The sequence below is a fragment of the Aegilops tauschii genome, chromosome 6, assembly GCF_002575655.3.
Source record: "Aegilops tauschii subsp. strangulata cultivar AL8/78 chromosome 6, Aet v6.0, whole genome shotgun sequence".
In the NCBI taxonomy this organism is placed as follows: Eukaryota; Viridiplantae; Streptophyta; class Magnoliopsida; order Poales; family Poaceae; genus Aegilops; species Aegilops tauschii.
Genome location: NC_053040.3, coordinates 76,398,825 through 76,415,808, shown reverse-complemented (window position 1 = coordinate 76,415,808; position 16,984 = coordinate 76,398,825).

Sequence of the window (16,984 nt, the reverse complement as noted above, 5' to 3'; positions counted from 1 at the left end):
ATACTCCCTATCCTTTATTGCTTTTTAGTTTGTTGTTTCTATCAAAATGCCTGTTCCCAACAACCGTAAGTTCTAAATTTTACTTGTAAAACCAAATTCCTTATTCATACCATGCACACTACTCAATACTCCCTATATGTATGCTTGTTTTTGTGGATCTATAATCCAGTGTGTGGTGAAGCAGCCCAATTTTGCACCTTGTCATCTCCTGTTTTATCTTACTGATGTGGCTGATGATATGAACAACATGCCATGCACATTAACCAAAATAGATACAATGATTGTCTTTGCCCTTCATGTATGCTTGTTATGTTGACATGGTAATCCAGTAGTGTGGTGAAGCTCCCCGAATTATGAACAATGCCAAATTATGCTATTGATATTTTGAACTTACTCTTTATTTTCTAATTTGAAACTGGATGGAATTGACAGCACAGTTATCATCTTTGTTTATACACGTGCAAAACCTGTCATCTCTCTGCTTGTTTCAGGGTGATATGCCTGATGGCATGCACAAGTCTACTGAAGGATGTGACACAAACCCAACATATATTGCAGGAAAGAAGGCAAAACATCTTGAAGACAGTGAGACAACCACAAAGTCTTGTCTTGATGCAGTGTTCAAGTTACTTGAGACTAGCAGTCAGACAAGCTCATAGAATTCGATGTCTGAATCAGTTCGACTTCTTCAGTCCCAAGTTCTAGCAGAAAGACATTCTGCAACTCAACTTCGACTTGAAGTCCTATCTCTAAGAAAGATCACGGAGAACAACACTGAGAACCTAGTTGCTAAACAGCTACACCTGGAAGCTATGACCGACATGCTAGGCTGGTCTCACAGCCTTGCTCAGTAGCTTGCAGTAGTTCCCGCGCAAGGCTAACCTTTCTTGAACTATCTTGGAAGTGGTCTCGGTTCAGTATTATTTTGTTACGCTGCATTGTTGCCCAGTTTTTGTAATCTGCTTCTTTGTTGCGCTTTATGATCACTGGTGGCGAACTTCGATGCCCAGTAATATACCATAAATCCTTTATTGTATAGTGTAGGTTTATTCTAAGTTACTATGCTGTATGTTCTTTATTGTATAGAGTAGGTTTGTTCTTAATTCCTACTAGTTCCTGCCATCATTCGCTATCTGAAAAAAAATCTAATGTAGTCGACCGGGCCGAAACATTCGCCTCTAAAGGTCCTGGTTTTTAGCGGGCCACAATTGGGCCGACCTCCATCTTTCTTGTGCCCGAATGGCCATTAGGGCCTTCACACTTTGCGCCAGGCCCACAACTTACTCCGACCTATGTTCGGCCCAAATTTTAGTTGGGCCTTTTGTGGACCCAACGCTTAGTTTGGCCCATGTAGGGTTGGGCCATTAACAGGCTGAATATTCTGGTGGCATGTTAAGGCCCAGAAGAAACCATGGGCCTTTAGCAGGGCGAAATTCATGTTGGGCCTCAATTTTCACTAGTCGTCGACGGGCCTTAAGCAGGCTGAAAGGTAGACCGGGCCTTTGTTGGCCCAGTTATATGACGGGCCGTTACCAGGCCGAAACATATTTCGTGCCTGAGTTGGCCCACTGATATCATGGGCCTTTAAGAGGCTGAAAGCTTAGTACAGGAATCAACGGGCCAAATTATATGAAACGCCTTTAACAGGCCCAAAGTCACATTAGGCTGAATTGTTGTCAAATATATCACGAGCCGTTAGTGGGCCGGATGTAGCGTCGGACCATATATGGCCCATGGGCAGCACGGGCCATACCCAGGCCGAAAGACACACCAGGTTGAAATGGGCCCATGTCTATAACGGGCCTCTAACAGGCCGAAAGTCACTGGCCATAATTGGGCCCACATATTCGGTGAACAATTAACGGGCCAGATCTGGCTTCAGGCTGTAAATGGGCCTTAATAAATAGGCCGTTATTGGGCTGGCCCACTAGTACCTGAGTAAGTACTACGGGCCTTTGACTGGGCCGACCTTTTTAACCTATATGGGCCTTTGTTGGGCCGTGCCACGTGTTGACGTATCATAGGCGCCTCCTGTCGAATGAATGGATGACATTTGTCCCAACGGTGAGCCAACACCTGTTTCCTCCGGCCAATGACAATTTTACACATGGAAAATCCTCATTGGTCCGGGCTGTTAACGGGTTATCGGATCCAAAACCGGACCCGATAGCTTAACGGCGACCCGTTATGGTGGATGCCACGTGTCGGTCACCCTTGACGAAAGCACTTCTATGACGCACGATTTATCGTCATGGAAGTGGATACTTCTGTGATGATAATTTTGGTAATGTCATGGAACACTTCTACAACAGCATAGGTATGACTATCTTGATTCTGTCATAAAATCGTCATGGATGTACATGCATGACAGAAAACGTGACCTACTGTGACAAACACGTATCATCACGGAAGTGTCTTTTTTTTGTAGTGCATACTCCGACCCGCGGGAGGAAATTTGCTGGTTGCCCTTGGAGAATAATAGTCACGTCCAATCTATTTGAGGTAATTGTGTGTATGATTCTCCCTCTATAAAAAGTTAATTGCATCCTTAATCTTGTATTCTATGTGCTCTATGGGTTCCACTGTGAGTATAGTGTACATGATTTGCAGGCTGGCTACAGATTCGTACAGAAAGTTAAAAAGAAACAAATCCATCCTTAATTTTGTATTCTAAGTACTTTGTGGGTTCCACTGCCAGTATAGTAGCGAAAGAAGTATATATTAAAAAATATAAAAAACTAAAGTTTTGGACAAAATTCGAACTCAGGTCATCGCGTTGCGAGCATCCGGCCCGGACCAGTACACCAGGTGTTTGTTGTGGACGATGCAAGAGATAAACCTTTATAGCAATGAGCCCGTCCGTTGCAACAGATCCAAAGTAGAATAATACATATTCACAAATTTGAAAGAAAACAATTTAGTTTTGATATACATATCACTAAAAATATCTTATGTTTCACTCCAAATATATTCTTTGGGCTTTTTTGATGAGATAAGGGAGGAATGTGGTTGGTTTCAACATACTAAGGGGTTTTGTGTAAACTGGAGTAGAGAAGTGGGAATTGTTGCAGAAGGCCACAACTGACATCACAGCTGTTAGATATAGATCTAATGGTCAGAAATGGCGGATGGCAAACACACCATCATCACCAACTGAGTCTTTTATAGGAGTAGAGAAAAAACTGAGTTGGTTATGATGGTGTGCCGGCCATCTTATAATATAGACCGTCCGATCTATATCTGACGGATAGAAAGCAAACTATGACAATTTTACAAAAGATACCCGCATCTCTCTCCACATTTACAGATAAGGCCTTGCCTCGTTCATCCTTATCTCCCACAACCTCATTGCTGAGCAATTAAAAAAGGAAGTCTCTGGAACAATTTGGCATGGTGGCCGCTACCGGCGCCGTCCAGTCCGACCACCAGTCACCACCACGCCCCACTCCGGGTCCCCCCACTCCTCCTCACCTTATCTCTCATCTTTCTCGAGATATCATTTTTTTGATGAAATGGTCAAGATACCATTTTTCTGATAAAATTCTCGAGATATCATTAGTTCTTACACATGGGATTACTCCTGCATGGGTTAATCACAACTGGTGTTTTGTAAAAAAATGCATCTGGATGTTCCGGGCAATGCAGGTTATGTTGCTAGTTCTTTTTTGCATATAATTCCAAACACCATGTAGACACGGTCTTTGACCATTTTACAACTATGTTAGTATCATTGTTAGTGGTCAGCCGGTGCAAGTTATAGCCCCGGGTGTATTAACCTTTTTTCAATAATGATATCTGGCGACTGTTCGCCACGAGCTCAATCCTGGTGAATCCCATGTAACCGTCAGATTTCATCCGACGGTGGCCTGTTTTTAAGCCATAGTATTTGACAAAACCGCCACCCTTACACACGTACTGTAACTGCGTCCCGGGCGTTTGCAACTGCCATGCCTCCAAGAGAATGTTTGCTGGGGATTGGAGTTAGCACCGATGGTAGTCCGTAGTCGTTCCACGCTCAGGCATTGAAGTTTGTAACTATTTTAGATTAGAATATACTAGTCCTCCAGTGCTAGTAGTAGAGCAGAGTCCTACTCCACTACTACTCTACTCAAGCAGTGGTATATGCAAACTAGGCCATAGTAGAAGGTAGTGTTGGGAGTACCAGTACTGTGATCACTCAAGCAAGTTGTCTGGCATCGATATGACCCTATGCTACTGGTATGTGTCTCGTAAGTCAAGCGGCGTGCTGTAGTCATCATCACCTGTACACTTCGTGCAGCACATATTGGCTTCTCCATCTTTGTCCGCACATAATCGTCTAATCTTCCGTCCCCACTAAGGCGCCTCCCCCCTCTTACAAAACCCAAGCACTAACAATGGCAGAACCGAGCAGCGCCAGCTGCAAGAGTGGCTGGAATCCACTCCCCATAGAGGAAATCAAGCTCATTGTTTCGCGTGTGGACAATCTCAGTACCACGCCGCTCGCCGTGTGCTTGTCGGGGCTATACCGTTTACTCAAAGCCCTCAAGCCGGAGTTTTTTAAGCCAGCCCCTTGCTTGCTGATGTCGCCTGATCTTCAGAAACAGTGTGTCACGCAGCATAATGCTCGAACGGTGGCGAGCATCAACCCCCTTTACTGCGGTCCGATCCCCGTCACCCTCAACTACATTAACGGTATGTACCGGGTCGGCATGAGCACGTCTTGGATGGTGCTCATCGACGGTCGCGGCAGCTGGATGCTCGTGGAGGTCTACACCCAGAGATTGATCCCCTTCCTTCGATTAACACTACAGTGCTTTGGCACCTCGGCCCAGAATACTCGGAATCTTACAGTAGCCAACATGATACCAAGTTCGATTTGCTCAAGGTTGTAATCTACCAAGTGCCACAAGATCTGCGAATTATAAAGACTTCAGGCTAATTGCGTTCTTCAACTGCGGTCTCGCCTATCCGACGGGTCACTGCGGTAAGTGGATAAATCTGTATGTCCATCGCAGGATCATACATCCCCCATGGTTCTCTGATGCCATTGAACACAAGGGCTTCATTTACTCAATCGACTCCTTCTATGGCTGGACATATTGCTGGCCTACTCCAGTCATCGCTACAAACGGCTATTACAGCAGTATGTTACTTTCCTACAATATCATGATGGCTTGCTTATATTACTGTCAACATTTAGTGAAAAAATATTCATGCTCATAACATGCTGTCCTTAAGATTGACTACATTAAGAGCCCTTTTCTATGTGACTCCAACTTGATATGATGTTGTAGGCCGCCTGGTGTCCCTACCCTTCCTAATCCCAGAAACTTCCAAAGAAAAGCGGCATGGCAGTTGCAGGTGGTTCCTGGCTCGATCAGACGATGAAGAACGATTGATAATCGTTCGCACATACCGGACGTGTTGTTTCGCGGAATACAATCACAGTCATTGCAAGGTATTTGAGCAGGATCCCTGCTTCTCTGGGCCTTCGGGAATTTTTGACTGGAGGTTGGTAAGTAGCCTTGGTACACGCTCTCTGTTTCTTGTACTGAATTATCCGATTAACCAGGAGATAACCGATGGCAAGGATCATGATGGCGGCGCGGTTTCGTTCATCAGGCAAAATTGTGTGTACACAGTGTACCATGCGTCTCCGCATGCACCATACCCTGATATGTGCCGCCACGCTCTGCAGTCCAAAGTAGGAGAGAGGGTCGCAATTATCAGACTTCAACCTGCTGGCTAGATTTTCCCCCGTCAGGCACCCATCTGGTTCAAGTCATCAGCCAATCTCCACAGCTTAATAAATAGTAACGTCTAACTGAGCCAGTTAGTTAGATGCGTACACTTGGTGTAGTAGGATCTTTATTTAGTTTGATGCATACACTTGTTCTTTTTTGGTAGCCCTTTTGTAATGATGGTTGATGTTTGGTTTGGAAGAGAGAGCTGCGTCTTTACTCTTCTGGCCTGCTTACTACTTTTGTTGCACCCCTAGCCCTGGTTGCTGCTGTTGCTGTTTTTAATATACAATCAGTAGTATATTTTGTCTGTTGGTTGAATAAATGTGTTGTTAGAACGACAAACACAATGTTTTGGAAGTCGTTGCATGGTCCGATCCTTTAGTGCCCCGTACCGTACGTAGCGCATACTATTTTTGGTACAGAACACATTTTCCACTTGTCGATAACATGCAACCCACTGATGAAGGCCCAATAGAGGAGCCCATAATTAACTGGAAGGGAGGCTCTCACATGAATCCGGCCCAGGTACATGCTCATGGTCCCCTAAACATAAATAAGTAGATAAATAAATAAATAAAGCTAAATGATCATGCACCAGTTCTTTAAATTCACGATTTAACAGGAGGATATTATTTCCTATGGTAGTGTTGTTACATTCAGTCGATATTATTCTTAGGCAAAGATAGCGACCAGTCTTCTTTCTCCCACCATTTTCTTCCTGCAACCAGCGGACCCATGCAAATCATAGTCAACGTCGTAAATAGTTCCGGTCCATTTTTATTTTTCTATAAGAATCTCCAACCCAGCCCAGCACATTGGCGACAACACTTTATCCCCCGCCTTGGTGCACTCGCCGCCGCGCCGCCATCCGGCCATGTCAATATAGTGAATCGGGAGAGGATTGTAGTTGTGAGTATGACAGTATGGACCCACCAGGTCCACTCCTGAACACAAGCAAGCGCCTCTTTTACTACTCAGATGCACCCCTTGTTTTTTACTCTAATCCACCCTGCTGATATCTGGGACACACATCATTTTCAACGTAACGACAGAACTGCACAACTGTTTTTTGAGGATTTGTTTGGAGAAGCACGCTATAAACTGGGTTCTGCGGTCTCTATGGCCCGTCTAACAACATGACCAGCCCAGCAATTTTTTCTTTGGGAAAACAGGTAGCCCATTATTTCTTTTTGAAGAATACCCAAGCTAGGCCTATTTGTTTTCTCCGACTTACTGGGCTGCAAATCTTTCAAGACGAGGAGGGATGCATTCTGGCCTGGCCAAAGAGTATGGTCAATATCTGTTAAAAGTAATATCAAAGGGGTTGAAAATTCCAAAAAAAAAATTGCAAATGGGAAATTAGTTTCTTTTATTTGTTTTTGTTCTTCACTGATATTTTATATTTCATTGGATTTTAATATGACATAGTACTAATTTATTTTTAAATTTGTTTAAGTATCACTACTAATTTTTGGATTAAGAATATTTTGTTCCCCCGCAAAATTTTCAAAATTTCGCACATGTTTTGTTCAATTTTTTAACCCTGGTACTGACCATAAAATGGGTAGCAATTCTAAAAAATGGAAAATGGACTGCAACAAATTCCATATGAATTAGCAAATCAGTCAAAATTATAAAAAATAAATAGCAAATGGGCTATACACGCCACAGATTTCGAGGCTGACTTGTTTACGCAAGGCTTTGTCAGTCAACACACGATTCTAGCAACAGTGACTGTTGGATGTCCATCCAACGGCCGACATGCTTCTTCAATCTCTGAACTTCCTGCTCCAGCCACCTAAACCAGCGTCGGCGGAACTGCCTGCTCCCTCCTCTTGTGGCCCGCTCTGATGCCGCGCAGGCTTCACCGGCCCACCCTACTCCCTCCGCTGGCCTGGCCGCACGCAATCAACTGCCTCCTTATTACGCGATAAAAATGATTCCTCCCACTTACATCTGGGGCACACCGGTTCAGAGGCTGACCTGTGGGCCTACTAAGTTAACGCGTACGCAGGGCTTTGTCAACTTAGTCAACAAACAATTCTAGCAGCAGTGACCGTTGGATTTGAATCGAACGGTCCTGCTTCTTCTTCAATCGCTTCTCTTCTTGCACCAGCTGCCCAAACCAGCGCCGGCGAGACCGCTTGCTCCTTCCTCCAGGGGCCGGCTGTGCTGCCGCTGAGGCCTCACCGCCCCTGCTACTCCCACCGCTGGCCAGGCCCTGCGGCGACGGCAGCCTCGCACCTCAGTCGAACCAGTGAACCCTCATACTCCTCTCCGCGTGGGCATCCACTGCCGCGTCTTCCCGGCTCCGCGTCGTCCCCTTCCTAGGCCTCGCCGTCGTCCACCACCCTGGTGCTCTCGGCGCAGCGTGGTCAACATGATCAATAAACGACACCCATCGGAAGTGGACTGTACATGGAGAGGCTGACAGCTGGGTCCACGGCCGCACACAAGGAAATGCCTCCTAATTACGCATAAAATAATGATTCCTCCACCTGACAGCTGGGACCCACCGGACCGGCCACCATATTTTGCGAAACAAACATTTCCCCCTGACTACTGGGACCCACCAGCTACATCTTTGCACGGAAGGAAGTGCGTCCATATTATGTGAAAAAAATATTCGCCCCCTGACTGCTGGGACCCACCAGCTACATCTTCGCATGCAAGGAAGTGACTCCTTATCCTCCCTGACAGTTGGGACCCACCTACTCGAACCGTACATAGTGTTGTCATTCTGGTCGCGAACGTGTACGTACATATGAGTCGATCGGTCTGTCTGCAGGGTGCAGCGATGAACCGTGGCCGAGTAAGGAAGGGCATGTGTCGTAGTAGAGGCGTGGATGTAGCATGTACACATACGTACATCCATGGTGCAAGAAAGTAAATATGGCCACATACGTACATACGGGCGGGGTCTCGAACGCCTACTCGCGCATACGTACGGCCAGGGCTCGTGTACATGGCTGGGTGGGAACGGAGAAACTGCATTGTCGTGTTCATCGGGAGCCAACCGGCTTGGACGGAACAACTGATCAAAACGAGGCCCGGCGTACCGCAGAACGGAGGAAACGGCCTTGTGTTCGACCGGCGACGGTCGAAACGGGATCCTATTCATTGGGAGGGGTCTGGCGTACCGCAAAACGGAGGAAGCGGACTTCTCTTGGACCTCCTACGATCGAAATGGGGTCCTGTTGATCGGGAGGGGTGTGGCATACCGCAAAACGGAGGAAACAGACTTGTGTTGGAGTGCTACGGTCGAAACAGGGGCCCTGTTCATCGGGAGGGGTGTGTCTTACCGCAAAACGGGACTCCACAGGATACTTTTCATCTCCAGCGTCGACTCCCTCCACAGGCTATTGTTCATCCACCGTCGACCTCCTCCAGCCTCCACCTGTGACTGTTCATCCACGGGCTCCTGTTCATACATCCTCCACCGCTCATCCACCAGCTACTATTCAACCAGCCCTCTCCACGGGGTCCTATTCAACACCCTAATACGTCTCCAACGTATCTATAATTTATGAAGTATTCATGCTATTATATTATCCATCTTAGATGTTTTATATGCTATTTTATATGATTTTTGGGACTGACCTATTAACCTAGAGCCCAGTGCCAGTTTCTGTTTTTCCTTATTTTCGAGTTTTATAGAAAAGGAATACCAAACGGAGTCCAATTTACGTGCCAATTTTTGTTGATTTTTTATGGACCAAAAGAAGCCCCTGGAGCAAAAGAGTTGGGCCAGCAGAGTCCCGGGCTGTCCACGAGGGTGGGGGCGCGCCCACCCCCCCTAGGCGTGGGCCCCTACCTCGTGGATGACTCGGAGACCCCCTGACGTGAAACCAATGCCAAAAATTCCTATAAATACAGAAATCCCCAAAAAAATAACCTATATCAGAAGTTCTGCCGCCACAAGCCTCTGTAGCCACGAGAAATCAATCTAGGCCCTCTCTGGCACCCTGCCGGAGAGGGCCATCATCACCGGAGGCCTTGGAGGAGGATCCCGGAGGGGCCATCATCGCCATCAAGGCCAAGGACCGGAGGGAGAACCTCTCCCCATTTAGGGGGGAGGTCTTGGAGGAGGAAGCACAAGGGGGAGAACCTCTCCTCCTCTCTCTCGGTGTCACCGGAGTGCCATTGGAAGGGGAATCATCGCCCCGGTGATCGTCTTCATCAACATCACCATCCTCATCTATTTTACGCGGTCCACTCTCCCGCACCCCGCTGTAATCCCTACTTGAACATGGTGCTTTATGCCACATATTATGATCCAATGATGTGTTGCCATCCTATGATGTTTTGAGTAGATATCTTTTGTCCTTGGGTTGATTGATGATCTAGATTGGTACGAGTTGTATGTTTTATTATTGGTGCTCTCCTATGGTGCTCTCCGTGTCGCGCAAGCGTGAGGGACTCCCGCTGTAGGGTGTTGCAATATGTTCATGATTCGCTTATAGTGGGGTGGTGAGTGACTGAAACACAAACCCGAGTAAGGGGGTTGTTGCGTATGGGAATAAAGAGGACTTGATGCTTTAATGCTATGGTTGGGTTTTACCTTAATGATCTTTAGTAGTTGCGGATGCTTGCTAGAGTTCCAATCATAAGTGCATATGATCCAAGAAGAGAAAGTATGTTAGCTTATGCCTCTCCCTCATACGAAATTGCAATGACGACTATCAGTCTTGTTAACAATTGCCTAGGAAAATTCCGCACACCGATCCATCATTATTCCACACTCACTATTTATAATATTTAGTAGTATATTCTAACTTTATGATAACAGCAACTACTTTTATATTTTAGCTCTCTGATATCATGGAAAATTATCCTCTTCATACCCACAACATAGTTTTATTTCTCGTTTCTAGTTCGAAGCAAACGTTCGGTGTACGTCGAGTCGTATCAGTGGCAGATAGGGCTTGAGAGAATATTGATCTTACCTTTAGCTCCTTGTGGGTTTGACACTCCATACCTATCACTTCCACCTTTGGAAATTGCTACGATGATTCCCTACACTTTTGGATTATCAAGCTCTTTTCTGGCGCCGTTGCCGGGGAGCAATAGCGTGGGGTTGATATTCTCGTGTGTGCTTGTTTGCTTTCTTCACTAAGTAGATTTTGTTTTTCCTTTTTGTTTCTGTTCAGTTGTGGGTGAAACATACACTTTTTTTAAGAATGAAAATACAAAAAAATTATTACTTGCCTCTCATGCCTAAAAAGTTTTTCAAAAAGAGAAGTGATTGGAAAGTTATGCATTGAAGAAGTGAGGGTCGACCTTGAGCACTTGTGTTCATGCTCACGGAAACAATGTAGAATTTTTCATGGAAGCTTATCTGTAAATAATTATCCCCTTGTATATATCCATTGTATTATAAAAATAATGTGCCAAGCTTTGGTTTTAGGATGATTAGATTGCTTGTTTACTACGTGCAGAACAAAAACAGAAATTTTGGCTGTAGTGCATGAATTTACATTTTTTACTGGAATGTCAAATGGTTCTGAAACTTTTTGCAAATTACTTCTGTACAAATTTTGCAAGTTGTAAAATTTATTTCATAATTTTAGGAGTTACAGAAGTTTACTAAACTTCCAGATTACTACAGACTGTCCTATTTTTGACAGATTCTGTTTTTCGCGTGTTGTTTGCTTATTTGATGAATCTATGGCTAGTATCGGGGGGTATGTACCATAGAGACGTTGGAATACAGTAGTTTTAACACCAATATAAATAAAGAATGAGTTCATTACAGTACCTTAAAGTGGTAGTTTGCTTTATTACACTACTGGATCTCAGAATGTTTTAGTTAAAGTTTTGTGTGGATGAAGTGTTCGAAGAACGAGGAGTTACCGACGTGAGAAGGATAAAGAGAGGCAAGAGTTCAAGCTTGGGGATGCCCAAGGCACCGAAAGTAAATATTCCAAGGATACTCAAGCATCTAAGCTTTGGGATGCCCCGGTTGGCATCCCATCTTTCTTCTTCAACAATTATCGGTATACCTCGGTTTTTGTTTTGTTCACATGATTTGTGTCCTTTGTGTTTTTATTTTTCTTTAAGAACCATGTTAGTATGAGATGTCCCTTCATAAATTTATAGAATACTTCATGTGCTTCACTTATATCTTTTAAGTATGATCTTATAGAATTGCTCTTTGTGCTTAACTTAAATCTTTTGAGTATGGTTTTATAGAATGCTACGTGTGCTTCACTTACATATTTTGAGCATGGATATTGGTTAGTCTATATTAATTATAGAATGCTCCATGAACTTAACTTATATATTTTGGAGTATGAATAATACTATAATTTAAAGTGGGGTTGGAAGATTGTCAACTTTAGGAATTTGTGATCCCACTATTCCGAATGAGAAGAATTTTGCTTATGTGGAGAGTAGAAAAATTTCTATGCTTGTAGATCATGAAAAGAATACTTTATGTGATGGTTATATTGTTGAATTCATTCATGATGCTACTGAAATTTTTTATGAGGGAGGAATACATGCTTGTAGAAGTTGTAATAATATCAAGTTTCCTCTCTATGTGCTTAAAGTTTTCAAGTTATACTTGTTTTGCCTTCCTATACTAGTTGATTCTTGTTCCTATAAATTCGGTGTTCACAAAATCCTTAGGCATAGGAAGTGGGTTATATTCAAATGTGCTAGTCATATTCTTCATGATGCTCTCTTTATGTTTCAATTCTTTTCTTTTATGTGAGCATCATTGAAATCATCATGCCTAGCTAAAAGGCATTAAAGAAAAGCGCTTGTTGGGAGACAACCAATATTTACCCTTACTGTTTTTGTGTGTTTACATGATTAAGCTAATGTAGTAATCATGTTTTATAGCTTTTGTTTCAATAAAGTGCCAAGTAAGACCTTTGAGAAGACTTGGGTGAAAGTTAATGTGATCTTGCTGTAAAAAACAGAAACTTTGCGCTCACGGGATTAGCTACCATTTTTTACAGAAGAGGGATTTTGAGTTGATTATTTTTGCATAAGATTAATAGACAAATTCCTCACGTCCACCAATTTATTTCATAATTTTTGGAGTAGCATAAGTATGGTTTATGTTCAGATCATTACAGACTGTTCTGTTTGTGGCAGATTCTGTTTTCATTGCATAGTTTGCTTGTTTTCTAGTTTCTATGGCTTATATTTCTCAATATAAATTGTAGAAATGATATGGTACAGTAGGCATTATGTGATAACAATTATGAACCTTGTCTTTTACAGTACCAAAGTGAATGGTTTACTCTTTATCATACTAACCTATCTCACGAAGTTCCGTTAAGTTTTGTGTGATTGAAGTTTTCAAGCTTTGGGTGACATATCGATATGAGGTGAATAAGGAGTGGAAAGACCCTAAGCTTGGGGATGCCCAAGGCACCCCAAGGTAATACTCAAGGAAGACTCAAGCGCCTAAGCTTGGGGATGCCCCGGAAGGCATCCCCTCTTTCTTCTTCAGAACTATCGGTATACCTTACTCGGAGCTATATTTTTATTCGTCACATGATATGTGTTTTGCTTGGAGCACATTTTCAATTTTACTTGCTGTTTGAATAAAATCATTGGATCTGAAATCTTGAATGAAAAAGAATCCTCCCATGGCTAGTTAATTATTTGACTACTCAGTGTTCTTCACTTATATCTTTTTGGGGTAGTTTGTCATTTACTCATGTGCTTCAAGTATATCCTATGAGTAAATGGTTGAATGAATTGAATATCATAAATCTGAATTTATAAATGTTTCATATGCTTATACCATGGGGAGTAATGACTTCACACAGAATAAGTATAGGTAGTAAACTTATTGAAAATTAGCAAACGCAGAATTGGTCACTTGAACAATTCATGAAAGAATATTGAAGGAAGAGAGATTTCACATATAAATATACTATCTTGGACATATTTTGTAATTGTGAGCACTCATGAAAATATGACATGCTAAAAGGATGATGTTGGACAAGGAAGACAACGTAATGGGTTATGTTTTCTTATATCCAAAATAAAGTATATTGTCATGGATCCTCCAACATATTGAGCTTGCCTTTCCCTCTCATGCTAGCCAAATTCTTTGCACCAAGTAGAGATACTACTTGTGCTTCCGAACATCCATTAAACCAGTTTTTCCATGAGAGTCCACCATACCTACCTATGGACTGAGTAAGATCCTTCAAGTAAGTTGTCATCGGTGCATCCAATAAAAATTGCTCCTTAAATATGTATGATCTATTAGTGCGAAGAAAATAAGCTTCATACGAACTTGTGATAGGGAAGAAATAAAAGCGACGGACTGCATAATAAAGGTCTTTATCACAAGAGGCAATATAAAGTGACGTTCTTTTGCATTAAGATTTTGTACATACAACCCTAAAAGCGCATGACAACCTCTGCTTCCCTCTGCGAAGGGCCTATCTTTTACTTTTATCTTCTACCCTTATACAAGAGTCATGGTGATCATCACCTTTCCTTTTTACACTTTTTCCTTTGGCAAGCACTTTGTGTTGGAGCGATCCAGATATATATATATCCACTTGGATGTAGGTTTTCATAAATTATTATTGTTGACATTACCCTTGAGATAAAAGGTTGGGAGCCGAAACTATAAGCCCCTATCTTTCTCTGTGTCCGATTAAAACTTTGAACCCATAAATATCACATGAGTGTTAGCAATTGTGAAAGATTAAATGATAGTTGAGCATGTGGAGCTCTTACATAGACCCTTCCCGAAAATAATATGAATTGCAATTCTTTGATGACTAAGAGCACCGTTTGTTAGTATTTAAGAAAGTTTATGATCTATACTTCAACATGTGAATAGCTTGTTACTTGATCATGAAAAGTTTTATGAGATGAGCTACTGTTATGACATATAATGATGCTAGAAAAGGTGATTGAAATTATCATTGATCAAACTTGTGCACCTGCTAGCATTCACTCTTCATAAATTATTTCTTTTATCATTTACCTACTCGAGGACGAGCAGGAATTAAGCTTGGGGATGCTAATACGTCTCCAACATATCTATAATTTATGAAGTATTCATGCTATTATATTATCCATCTTATATGTTTTATATGCATTTATATGCTATTTTATATGATTTTTGGGACTAACAATTAACCTAGAGCCCAGTGCCAGTTTCTATTTTTTCCTTGTTTTCGAGTTTTATAGAAAAGGAATACCAAACGGAGTCCAATTGGCGTGCCAATTTTTGTTGATTTTTTATGGACCAAAAGAAGCCCCTGGAGCAAAAGAGTTGGGCCAGAAGAGTCCTGGGTTGTCCACGAGGGTGGGGGCCGCGCCCACCCCCTGGGCATGGGCCCCTGCCTCGTGGACGACTCGGAGACCCCCCCTGACGTGAAACCAATGCCAAAAATTCCTATAAATACATACAGAAACCTCCAGAAAATAACCTAGATCAGAAGTTCCGCTGCCACAAGCATCTGTAGCCACGAGACATCAATCTAGGCCCTCTCTGGCACCCTGCCGGAGGGGGCCATCATCATCGGAGGCCATGGAAGAGGATTCCGGAGGGGCCATCATCACCATGAAGGCCAAGGACTAGAGGTAGAACCTCTCCCCATCTAGGGGGGGGGGGGCCATGGAGGAAGAAGCACAAGGGGGAGAACCTCTCCTGCTCTCTCTCGGTGGCGCCGGAGTGCCATCGGGAGGGGAATCATCGCCGCGGTGATCGTCTTCATCAGAATCACCATCATCATCACCATCCTCATCTATTTTACGCGGTCCACTCTCCCGCACCCCGCTGTGGTCCCTACTTGAACATGGTGCTTTATGCCACATATTATGATCCAATGATGTGTTGCCATCCTATGATGTTTTGAGTAGATATCTTTTGACCTTGGGTTGATTGATGATCTAGATTGGTACGACTTGTATGTTTTATTATTGGTGTTGTCCTATGGTGCTCTCCGTGTCGCGCAAGCGTTAGGGACTCCCGCTGTAGGGTGTTGCAATACGTTCATGATTTGCTTATAGTGGGTTGGTGAGTGACTGAAAGACAAACCCGAGTAAGGGGGTTGTTGCGTATGGGAATAAAGAGGACTTGATGCTTTAATGCTATGGTTGGGTTTTACCTTAATGATCTTTAGTAGTTGCGGATGCTTGCTAGAGTTCCAATCATAAGTGCATATGATCCAAGAAGAGAAAGTATGTTAGCTTATGCCTCTCCCTCATATGAAATTGCAATGACGACTACTGGTCTTGTTAACAATTGCCTAGGACAATTCCGCACAGCGATCCATCATTATTCCACACTCGCTATTTATAATATTTAGTAGTATATTCTAACTTTATGATAACAGCAACTACTTTTATATTTTAGCTCTCCGATATCACGCAAAGTTATCCTCTTCATACCCACAACATAGTTTTATTTCTCGTTTCTAGTTGGAAGCAAACGTTCGGTGTACGTAGAGTCGTATAAGTGGCAGATAGGGCTTGAGAGAATATTGATCTTACCTTTAGCTCCTTGTGGGTTTGACACTCCATACTTATCACTTTCACCTTTGGAAATTGCTATGATGATTCCCTACACTTGGGGATTATCACACCCCTCGACGGGCTACTTTTCATCTATCCATCCACCGGCTACTGCTCAACTAGCCCTCCACGGGGTCTTGTTCATCCACCCCCAACCGGCTCGATCGGGGTCCTGTTCATCCAGCGGCAACGACCTCTACTACCACGGGGTCCTGTTCATCCACCCCCCACAAGGAACTGTTCATCCACCCCCCCCCCCCCAACAACACTCACTGTTCATCAAGAGGCAGCATCGATCGGCTTCAGTTAGCAGGAGTAGCAAAGGTATCACTCGAGTTCAGTTAACAGCAAGGGATCGATCGGGGTTCAGTAACGTAGCTAGTGCAATCGCTCGGGTTCAGTTAGGGCCCAACGCCTCGCTCGTGTTCAGTTAGAGCACAACGGCTCGCACACATGCGCGCACATGTACGAGAGAAACACGCAAACCCCTGTGCATCGCCCGGCCCCGACCACCCACCGTAACCGGGAAGTCCCTGATATTTTCCTCGCCCTCGCTTTTACCATGGTTTTTTCATCATGGACGGCCCAGAGAATGTCATGCAGCTGCGTCTCTGGCCCGCCCAGGACGAAAAGCCCATTTTCTGTCATGTTTTTTTGTCGTAGAAGTAGGAGCCCACCACATCTATGATGATACCGGGTTTTGTCGCAATTATCGTCATAGAAGTGTCATAAGAATGACAGAAAAAAATCGGCCC